The following is a 12,060-nucleotide window of genomic DNA, read 5'->3' as shown; positions in this document are numbered from 1 at the left end:
TTTCCACTACCTCTGGTGGGTGGTGGGCGAGAAGGGAGGTTAAAGAATGTAAGAACCATCATTAAAAGTAGGCTTTAGCCGGGTGGTGGTGGCACATGCCTGTAATCCCAGCACTTGGGAGGCAGAAGCAGGCAGATTTCTGAGATCTAGGCCAGCCTGGTCTACAGAGTAAACTCCAGGACAGCCAAGGCTATACAGAGAAACCCTGTCTCAAAAAACAAAAAAGTAGGCTTTAAGAAAAAGTTACATTAAGAAAATGTTGAACATTTCTTTAAGTGCTTCTCAGCCATTCAAGATTCCTCTGTACCCCATTTTTAAATTGGGTTATTTGTTTTTTTTTTTTTTTTGGAATCTAATCTTTTCAGTTCTTTAGATATTTTGGATATTATCCCTCTATCAGATGTAGGGTTAGTGAAGATCATTTCCCATTCTTCACAGACATGGAAAGAACAATTCTCAACTTCATATGGAAAAACAGAAAACACAGGATAGCAAAAAAAAAAATTCTCAAAAATAAAAGAACTTCTAGGGGAATCACCATCCCTGATCTCAAGCTAGACTACAGAGCAATAGTAATTTTAAAAAACCACATGGTATTGGTACAGAGACAGACAGGTTGATCAATGGAATATAATTGAAGACCCAGAAATAAACCCACACACCTATGGACAACCCATGCACAAGTCTAGGTGGATTAAGGACCTCAACATAAAAGCAGATACAATGAATCTCATACAAGAGAAAGTGGGAAAGAATGCATTGACACAGGGGAAATTTTCCTGAACAGAACACCAATGGCTCAAGCTCTAAGAGCAACAATTGAAAAATGGGAGCTCATGAAACAGAAAAGCTTCTGTAAGGCAAAGGACAAGGTCAATAGGACAAAATTACAACCTGTATAGACTGGGAAAAGATATCATTGTATAAATGTTTTCTTTATCCATTGTGTAAATGTTGAGAGACATCGAGGTTGTTTCCAGTTTCTGGCTATTATGAGTAAAGCTGCTATGAACAAGTTGAGCAAGTGTCTTCTGGGTATATTCTTAGGAGTGACATAGCTGGGTCTTGAGGTATACTGATTCCTAATGTTCTGAGGAACTGCCAGACTGATTTCCAGAGTGGTTGTACCAGCTTGCACTCCCACCATCAACGAGGGAGTCTTCCCCTTGTTCCACATCCTCGCCAGCATCTGCTGTAGCTTGAGTTTTTGATCTTAGCCATTCTGATTGTTGTGAGGTGGAATTTCAGGTTTGTTCAGATTTATATTTTCTTTCTTTTTTAATATAATTTTTTATTTTCTATATTCTATGTTTACATTCCAAATGATTTCCCCTTTCCCGGTTCCCCTCTCCCCATAAGTTCCCTAAGCCCCCTTCCCTCCACCCATTCTCCTATCAACCCCCTCCTACTTCTCTGTCCTGGTACTCCCCTACAATGCTGGAACAAGCATTTTCAGGATCTGGGACCTCTCCTTCCTTCTTCTTGGAGTCATTTGATATGCTAATTGTGTCTTGGGTATTTAGAGTTTCTGAGCTAATATCTACTTATCAGTGACTGTATTCCATGTGTGTTCTTTTGTGATTGGGTTACCTCACTTACGATGATGTTCTCCAGCTCCATCCATTTGTCTAAGAATTTCATGAATTCATTGTTTCTAATTGCTGAGTAGTATTCCACTGTGTAAATATACCACATTTTCTGTATCCATTCCTCCTTTGAGGGACATCTGGGTTATTTCCAGCTTTTGGCTATTATAAATAGGGCTGCTATGAACATAGTGGAGCATGTGTCCTTATTGCATGCTGGGGAATCCTCTGGATATATGCCCAGGAGTGGTATAGCAGGATCCTCCAGAAGTGTTATGCCCAGTTTTCTGAGTAACAGCCAGACTGATTTCCATAGTGGTTGTACCAACTTGCATTCCCACCAGCAGTGGAAGAGTGTTCCTCTTTCTCCACATCCTCACCAACATATTTTCTTGACAGTTAAGGATGCTGAACATTTCAAGTGCTTCTTGGCCATTAGTGATTCCTCTGTTGAGAATTCTGTCTCAATCTATACCTCATTGGGTTATTTGGTTTGTTTATGTCTAGTTTCTTGAGTTCTTTATATATTTTGGAAATTAGCCCTGTGTTAGATGTGGGCTTGGTGAAAATATTTTCCCATTCTACAGGGTTTGTTTTTGCATTTTACCTGTTCCTGCATGGCTCCTCCTCCTCCTCCTCCTCCTCCTCCTCCTCTTCCTCCTCTTCTTCTTCTTCTTCCTCTTCCTCCTCCTCCTCCTCCTCTTCTTCTTCTTTTCCTCTCTCCCTTCCTTCCTTTCTTTTTCTTTCTTTTGCATACAAAATTAAGCAAAATAGTGCCTCAGAGAGGGGCCCTTTCTGACCACACAAGCTATAGCCACATCACCACTATACTACTGCATACTTGAATTCCTTCACAGCATTTAGAGATTCATCTACTTCCTTTAGATAGGGAGGTATTGTTTTGGTTTTGAGACAGGGCCTCTCACTTTGTAGTTCAGGCTATCCAGCAACTCACTACATATACCAGGCTGGCCTAATCTTTGCAGTAATCTCTTCAATCCTCCTACCTCAGACTGCTGAGTGCTCTAATTATAGGTATAAGCCACTACACCTAGCTTTAAAAAATTAATTAGCTAAGCAGAGCTGTGGTAGTGCATGTCTTTAATCCCAGTACTCAGAGGCAGGCAGGGCTGTGGTTCAAGGCCAGCCCGATATACTATAGCCAAGGCTCATCAGAGAAACCCTGTCTCAAAAAAACAAAAATTAATTAAATGATTAGTTAATTAATCAAATAATTTCTACATGTATGTGTGCTTGTTTGCATGAGTTTATATGCACCACATTCATGTGGGAGGCCTCAGAGGCAAGAAGAAGGAATTGGATCCTCTGGAACTGAAGGCACAAATATTTGTGAGCTACCATGAAGGCGCTGGGATCCAAACCTGGGTACTCTTAGCCATTGAGCCATCTCTCTAGCACCAACCTCTTCACACACACACATACACCATTTTAAAATTTTGAGACTGTGCAGCCTAAGCTAGTTCCCAAATCACTATGAAGCTGAAGATGACACTGAACTCCTGACCTCCTGTGTCCACCTCCCAGGTGGTGGGATCACAGGTGTGCGCCACTACACCCTGAGGGAAAGCATATTGTATATGACCTAACTCTTTATACTGCATATATTCTACACTAGATAGCTTCCTTAAAAGGCCTAGGACATGGTAGTTAAACATTAAAGCATCTAATGTGGGAAAAAAAACCCTTTAAAATGAAAAGTATGAAATTCACATAAATAATACTTTGGTCATGTTTTTGCCACCCAGTGAGTTTAAGCTATAAAATATGGAATGCAACCCAGGTTCAGAACTCTCAGCATTATAAAACTGTTCCCAAGGGCTCATTATGCTTTGTACTGTTTACTCTGATCCAACAGGGCCTTATTAGTAAAATTCATGTTCTAGAAGGTAAGTTTTGGGATCTTCTGCTCATTTACTTATTGACTAGCAAGTGTCAAGAACATAGCTTGCCAGGTATGAAGCCAATGAGAGTTATAAATAAAGATGGATAAAATTTGTCAACTCTGACCAATAAATAAATGAACATGGGAAATTTATTGCCATAATTTATTTATGATTTATTTATATCATATGATTTAGATTTATATCATAGATGAGTTTTGTCAGAATATTCCATAGCTGTAAACAAAAGTACTTATAGCTATGAGCAGTGTGCACAACTGTAACCCGAGCTACTCAGGAATCTGAGGAGGATCTAAAGTTCAAGGCCATCATTGGCTACATGATGAGCTTGATGCCAGCCTGAGCTACAGAGTGCAGTCGGAAACAAATAACTATATAAGGAACAAAGACATGACTTCAAAGAACCCTTAGTCTGTAGCAAGTGTTATGTAGAGTTTATTACCGTTACTCTTCGGAGCAGTGTTTCTTAGTCTTCTCTATGCTGTGAACACCTCTGGCAGCCAAGCAAAGTCTAGAGAACCCCTTCTCAGAAGAAAATGTATGCATTCTATAAGACAAATAAGAATATTAAGGAAAAAAATATATTGAAATACAATTACCAAAAATAATGGACACACCCACATCTACAAAGTAGTAATGTACATACTTCTTTATTAGAACATGAAAAAAAGCATGGGCTGAGGATGTAAGTCCGTGGTAGAGTGCTTGCTAGCATGCACAAAGCCCTTTAATCAATGATTCCCAATATTAGAAGGGGGAACAAGCTCTACCAACAGCACTAGCAACTACCATAATTTTGAATTGATTATATGGTTTTGAGAAGAGATATTCATATACAGTCCTATCACCCCGAATGTGCCCAATATTGTCTGAGTTTGCTATGGAGGGTCTGGCATGGTTAGTACTTGGATGAGAGAAGAGATATGCAATATAATATTTTGTTCCAAAAATCTGATTTCTGAGCTGGGGAGATAGCTCAATAGGAGAGTGTTTCATATGCAAGCATTAGGACCTGAGTTTGGATACCTAGCACCCATATAAAAAAAAAATCAGGTACACATGCCTGTAACCTCAGCACTAGTGGGGCATGTGGGTAATAGAGAGAGGGGGATTGTTAGAGCTTGCTGGCCACCAGCCTAATCAAAAAACCCCAGCAAGCTCTGGGCTCAGTGAGAGACCTTTCCTCAAAGGAATAAAGTGGAGAGTTGATAGAGGAGGAGACTTGATATCCTCTGGTTTCCACACACCCTCAAACACGCAGGCGCACACACACACACACACACCCTCAAACACGCACACACACCCTCAAACACACACACACACACCACCACCACCACCACCACCACCACCACCACATCACACACACCCCATATCGCTCACACACCCCATATCGCTCACACACCCCATATCTCTCACACACCCCATATCACACATGCAATTTTTAAAACCTGATATTCTCTCTCTCCTCTCTATCTATCTATCTATCTATCTATCTATCTATTTCTCTACAGGGTTTCACTATGCAGTCCTGGAACTCACCATGTAGGCTGGATTCAAACTCGTAGAAATCTACCTGCCTCGACCTCTGAAATGTTGAAATTAAAGGTATGAGCCACCATGTCTGGCTAAAATCTGATTTCTATTGGTGACAAAGCCACAAGAAATAATAATACTAAAAAAACAGGGATGAAAAAGCCAATGGTTACATAGCAATAACAACATAGAACCTAAAAAAAAGTCCAGCATTATGTCACAGTCCTCAGGAAATAGAGAAAAACTGATAGTCCTCACCTCTGGGAGAGATGAAACCATAACAAGGTAATGCAGTTAACCTTGCTGAGCACTCCTGCAGTTACCCCTGCAAAACAGAGTTACGCTGGCTCTGTCTGCTGCTGACACTGGCAAAAAGAAAGGATTCCCCAAGTGAGGGATGCAGGGAGCATCTGAATGTGGCTTTGTAATTTCCAACCGAGATGAGGCCTAGTTGGAATGAATGGCTTGAATTCAGCAAGAGTGAGGAGATGTGAGGACACCTCTGATGAGCTCTGAGAGAGTGTGTGTTTAAGATGCACTCTAGCAGAACGTTTAACCTTGAGGACGTAGGGCTGGTGGGTGAATGAGCCTGCATGATGCTTTCCTAGGGTCACAATGACTTGACTGTTCCCCAGACCAATGACTACTTTCCTTTTCCCTTTGGTGCTGGGACTAGAACCCAGAGGCCTTGAACATGCTAAGCACCAGTTCTACCTAGGAGCTACACTGCAAACACTGAAGGCCATTTATCAGCCTTTGTCTAACTGGCGCTTCCTTACTACATTTGACATGGTCGATGGCTCTCTCCCCCTAGAAAACCCCCGTTTCTAGTCTGTGACACCTCTCTCTCTCTTGGTTCTTTGGGATTCTCTCACTTTCTTCTTGGACCTCCTCCCTGGGGTTTTGTTGCTGCTGCTGTTGTTGTTTTTTTCTCCTTGAGGATCTTATTTACCTTTTGGTTTTAAATACTCCCCTGTACTCTCTCTTCGGTCTACTTCTTCCCTGAACTTCAGGATTATATAGCCAACTATTTACTGACCCCACATACCAAATGTCCCTTAGTTAACTCAGGTATTGCCCTCTAAACCTTCTTTATCTCAGTTGGTACCAATACTAACTTCCCAGATAATCAAGCCAGACCTAAGCTCTCATTACCTCATTTAATCTTTTTATTTTTATTTTATTTATTTGTTTGTTTGTTTGTTTGTTTATTGGTTTTTCGAGACAGGGTTTCTCTGTGTAGCTCTGGCTGTCCTGGAACTCACTCTGTAGACCAGGCTGGCCTCGAACTCAGAAATCCGCCTGCCTCTGCCTCCCAGAGTGCTGGGATTAAAGGCGTGTACCACCACTGCCCGGCCATTGCCTCATTTAATCAACTGCCAAGTCACATAGAATGAATTCCTAAGCAATTCTTCAGTTTTTTGCTTTATTTTGATGGTGCTGGGGATTGAACCCAGGACCTCTCATATGCTAAACAAGTACTCTGCCACTGTGCTACTTCCTAACCCCCAAATGCATCTAAGACTTGCCACTTCCTTTCTCCTCCCCTCCTATGTCATCATCCAAAAGCTCTTTCCCATTCTATTTTAACTGATCAGACTCTAATGTTGTCCCTCTTTAAAAAGATGCTCTGGGAAGACAACCAACAAAAGCCTTTTCCTAAATTCCAATTTTTAAAATACCTTTGCTTAAATACCTTCAGCAATCCCCTCACCACGTATCCCTGTCTGACCTGTAGTCTCCCCCTCTCTTTTAAGGTTCTCCATAGTTTGCTGGATGTGGACTGACTTCAGCCAGTTTGACACCATACTTTTTGGTAACAGTGTGCAACTTTACAACCCTGTATAGTGGTGTGACTGTTACTAAAGGAGACTCCTAAATTGTACTTGGAGAGATGGAGTACTCAGCTTTATTATTGGTCAATGGACTGACTCGAATTACTGCTTCAATTAATAGGACCCCAATCCTTTGACTCATATAGTTTTTATTGGCAATGCAGCATCACTTTCTGACATTTTCCTGATTACTGGTCTTTAAATTTTAGCCTGTGGGGTTACAGACCTTGAGAAGAAATTTTACTTTTCTCAATTTTGATTTTTTTAAATTAAACTTTTTTTTTTTGGTTTTCTGGATTTGTGTTTGTTTGTTTGTTTGTTTGTTTGTTTGTTTTGAGACAGGGTTTCTCTGTGTAGCCCTGGCTGTCCTGGAACTCACTCTGTAGACCAGGCTGGCCTTGAACTCAGAAATCTGCCTGCCTCTGCCTCCCAGAGTGCTGGGATTACAGGCGTGCGCCACCACCGCCCGACTAAACTTTATTTTTATTTTGTATGTACAATGTTCTGCCCGTATGAATGTCTGTACACGACATGCATTCCGTCCTTGCAGAGGCCAGAAGAGGATGCTGGATGCCCTAGAACTGGGATTACAGATAGTTGGGAGCCACCATGTGGGTGCTGCGAATCAAACCTGGGTCCACTAGAAGGGCAACCAGTGCTCTTAATCATTTGGTCATCTCTCCAGCCCCTTACTGGATTTTTCGAAACCAGCAAGTATGTTTACAGAAGCAGAAACAGAAAAGTCAAGGCAATTATTTGGGTACTATTTGCTTCTTTATTTCTCAAGGCAATTAAGATATGGTTCTTGGCATAACGATCAAATAATATTCCAAGAAACAATGGACTGTATTTTATCCTCAGTCAGGGCTACACTCCCGCAAAACTCTTTCCCACCATTTAGCCTTTCTTTACCCTTTTCAGGCCATAATTGAACTGCACCCACTTTTCCTTCTGCATATCACCAGACAAACATAAGGTGCAAATCTGTGTGTACCTTGTGTTTTTTTTTATTGCCAAATCTAACAATTCTATCCAGATAGTGAGATACCCCTTCTCGGGCACCTACAGCTCCATACGCCTGCTACTGAGCCAACACATGCCCTCCTGAAAGGCTGGACCTCTGTGTCCTTATTAAGCAATACTACAGGGCTCAGTTCATAAGAGAATGGCATTGTTTGCTCAGTGAATAGATACATATGAATGATACTGCAATAAGCCTGAATCTTCTGGTGGACTCAGGAAGTGTCCCAATCAGTATACAGAATAAATTCCACCTAAAATCCACCTTCCCTTCACAGCCATGGAAGAATTATTTGATGCTTTACATATCTCTCCGGGTAGGCAGTCTGGAAAGCTGGGAGTCACCAGTACAGTTATATTCTCTCTCTCTCTCTCTCTCTCTCTCTCTCTCTCTCTCTCTCTCTCTCTCTCTCTCTCTCTGTGTGTGTGTGTGTGTGTGTGTGTGTGTGTGTGTGTGTGAGGGTGACAAGCACATCCTGGACATAAGGAGGTGAGGAACTGGCAAGGGGGAAAGAGGTGGGAGAAGAGAAAGATATGAAAAGCCCAAAGGAAAGTAGCCGGGGTGGCGGGTGCAGGGTAGAATACAGTCAAGAAAGGAGAAACCAGCTGGCACCAGTATAAGGAATGATGGATGCCTCACACAGGAGGTTTGCAGGTCTGGGAACTGAACTCAAGTTGGCAGGCTTGTGTTGTAAGTGCCTTTAACCACTGAACCGTCTCACCTGCTCCTCACCCTTTCTCTTTAGACCACAGGTACAGTTTATTGCATGGTAAGGTATAGCAGTCTCAAGGATGAGAGCAGACAATGGCCAAAATATTGCAAAGGAAGATCCATTCTAAAGGGGGTAGAAGGAGACAACTTCCAGAGAGACTATGGTGCTGACTTAGATTTTTAAGCAGGCTTTACATTGTTTCCAAAGTTTCTAGAACAGTCAGTTTTCCTAGGAAGTATTTTCCTAGCCTAGTGATTGACAGACCCATTTGGATTAATTTAGAGGGAACAATGGTATCTCTCTGTTTTATTTTTCACTAGGAAACCACAGCTAAATACTGATTTTATGACTTTCTAGACAGTTTAGAATGCCATGTCACCACACAGTGTGAAGTATGACTCAGAGCCTATTCTTTCTAAAATTACAATTATTTATTTATGTGTGCACATCATGCACATTGTGCATGAGGGTAGGCGTGTATATGGAGAGCAGATAATGACTTTAAAGACGTCGTTGTCTCCTTTGGTCACATGGGTTCCTGGAATTGAACTCAAGTCATTGGCCTAGGTAGCAAGAGGAAAGCATTGAGCCATTTCACCGGCCCCCAGACCCCCATCAATTTAAAAAAGATATATTTTTTATTAGTTTTTAATTCTCTCAGTGGTGTGTGTGTGTGTGTGTGTATGTGTGTGTGTGTGTGTGTGTGTGCACATGTATGTATGTGAATGCAGGTACCTACAGAGAAGCCAGGATGTCAGGTCCTCCTGATGTTGGAGCCAACTGATGTGGATACTAGGAACTGGACTGAAATCTTTTGCCCTAGAATCCCGTTCTTTTGACCAGTAATCAGCCCTGCATTTTCAGTTTCTGGCTTTACAAGATGCTGATTAGGAGAGAAAGTTCCCTCCTAGGTGACCTTCAAGCCTGTTACTATCCAACTGCCTAGCCAGCAATCCCACTTTAAGAACTAAAGCCCCCAAATCATTTAGAAGCTGGGCATCTTTTAGATCTGGCCACTTTTGGCTGCAAGGAGACATAAAAGGGTGGTTTGAGAGCCCTTTGGGGGTCAAAATGACCTTTTCACAAATAGGTACGTTATGATTTATAAAAGTAGCAAAATTACAGTTATGAAGTAGCAATGGAATAATTTTATAGTTGGGGGTCAGCACAACATGAGGAAGTGTATTAAAAGGCCACAGCATTAGGAAGGTTGAGAGCCACTGCTCTAGAGTTGTACTCTTGTTGACTTTCAGGCAGGAGGATGATCAAATATACTTCTGGGGCATCTGAGGGTGAAGTGACAGTGGAAAACACTTCATATTCAGCAATGTTAAAACAGGTAAATTAAATGGTCATCTATAGGTAGACCATGTTTGTTTCACACACATAGAATTCCTGCCTCTGCCTCCCAAGTGCAGGGATTACCGGCAAGCATCACCAAGTCCAGCCTGACAGAGATCCACCTACCTCTATCTTCCGAGTGCTAGGATAAAAGGCATGAACCACCACCACCACCCAGCTCTGATCTAGAGTTTTAACCATGAGTATAAGAAGGCAGAAACAGGAGCAGCAAGACGGTTCAGATAAAGATACTGGCAAGCCTGATGACCTCAGTTTGGTCCCTTGGGCCTACATGGTGAAAGAAGAAAACCAACTCCCACTAATTGTCCTCTGACTTCCACATGCATGCTGTTGTATTTGTGTGCCCACACACATACCCAAGCACACAAAATGAATAAATAAAATGGAAAGAACTCAGAAACAAAAGGCTGCACAGAATCACAAACCTGCTTTTTAATGAGGGAGGAACACACAGAACACTTTTCCTTATCTGCTTGTTTAGACAGATACCTAAGGTCACGTGTGTGTGTGTGTGTGTGTGTGTGTGTGTGTGTGTGTGTGTGTCACTTTTTCAAAGGTTTTTACTTTGTGGGTGTTTCCTATGATGATTCTCCTTTCAAAAGTGATGAACACAGCTAGATATCTAGGGGACGTTAATAGCATGATCAAACAGATCTGATTACAACTAGGTGGAGACATACACAGAGATGTCACTGGGATCTCTATTTGGTCTCTTCTTGGTTTTCTGGTCCATGTGAGCTCCATAGAGGAAAAAAATCATACTGTAAAATAAGCGGAGTTTATTATAAGGTAAACTGAAGTAGTCTCAAGGATGAGAGAGGGCAATAACTAAAAAGACCATTGGAGAGGGAGACACTCTGCAGGGGTGAGAATGAGCAAGAGACCAATGTAAGAAACCTACATTAAATGTTTAAGGTTTTATTTATATGTGTATATGTCTATATGAATGTATGCTGTGTGTGAATGAGTGCTTGGGGTGGCTAGAAGATGGAGTCAGATCCCCTGAATCTGGAGTTACAGGTAGCTGTGAGATGCCCAATGTGGATGCTAGGAACCAAAAGGTCTTCCGGAAGGGAGCAGCAAGTACTTTTATCTACTAAGCGCTCTCTCTCTCTCTCTCTCTCTCTCTCTCCAACCTGCATTTTTATAGAGGCTTTATACTATTCCAAAGACAATTTCTGTAATAAGTCTTGATTGTTCATCCAGTAAAGGGATAGTTGTGGGATGTAAATCAGTTCAGTGCCTCCCAGCCTCAATTTGTTTCGCCCTGAAATGTCCCTATCTGAGAAGATAATGTCTACAAAGTTCTTGGGTCATAAATGATGGTTGATTTTGTTTTTATTAGTTTTTAAAGTTTTTTAAAACATTTTGTGTGTTTGTGTGCACATGCATGTGTTCAATGTACCTGTATGTGTATGCATATGTGTGCAGGTGTTCACACAGACCAGAAAAGGGCTTCAGATCCCTTGAATCTTGACTTACAAGAAGTTATGAGCTGCCCAATGTAGAGGCTGGGAACTAAACTCTGGTTCTCTGAAAAAGCAGCAAGCACTCTTAACCAATAAGCCATCTCTCCAGCCCAAGAAGTGGAATTTTTAATTTGTTTTTTATTTTTTTTAATTTTCTATATTCTTTGTTTACATTCCAAATGATTTTCCCTTTCCCGGTTCCCCCTTCCCCATAAGTCCCATAAGCCCTCTTCCCTCCGCCCATTCCCCAATCACCCCCTCCCACTTCTCTGTTCTGGTACTACCCTACAATGCTGCATCAAGCCTTTCCAGGACCAGGGGCCTCTCCTTACTTCTTCATGGGAATGATTTGATATGTGAGTTGTGTCTTGGGTATTCAGAGCTTCTGGGGTAATATTCACTTATCAGTGATTGCATTCCATGTGTGTTCTTTTGTGAATGAGTTACCTCACTTAGGATGATATTTTCCAGTTCCAATCTTTTGCCTAAGAATTTCATGAATTTGTTGTTTTTAATTGCTGAGTCATGTAGGGATTTTTAAATTTTGTTTTGTTTTGGATTTTTGAGACAGAGTTTCTCAGTGTAACCAGCCCTGGATGTCCTGAACTCAATTTGTAGAC

Source organism: Apodemus sylvaticus, chromosome X (assembly GCF_947179515.1).
Source record: "Apodemus sylvaticus chromosome X, mApoSyl1.1, whole genome shotgun sequence".
Taxonomy (NCBI): Eukaryota; Metazoa; Chordata; class Mammalia; order Rodentia; family Muridae; genus Apodemus; species Apodemus sylvaticus.
The sequence above is the reverse complement of the archived record's forward strand: the minus strand, read 5'-3'. Positions refer to the sequence as shown.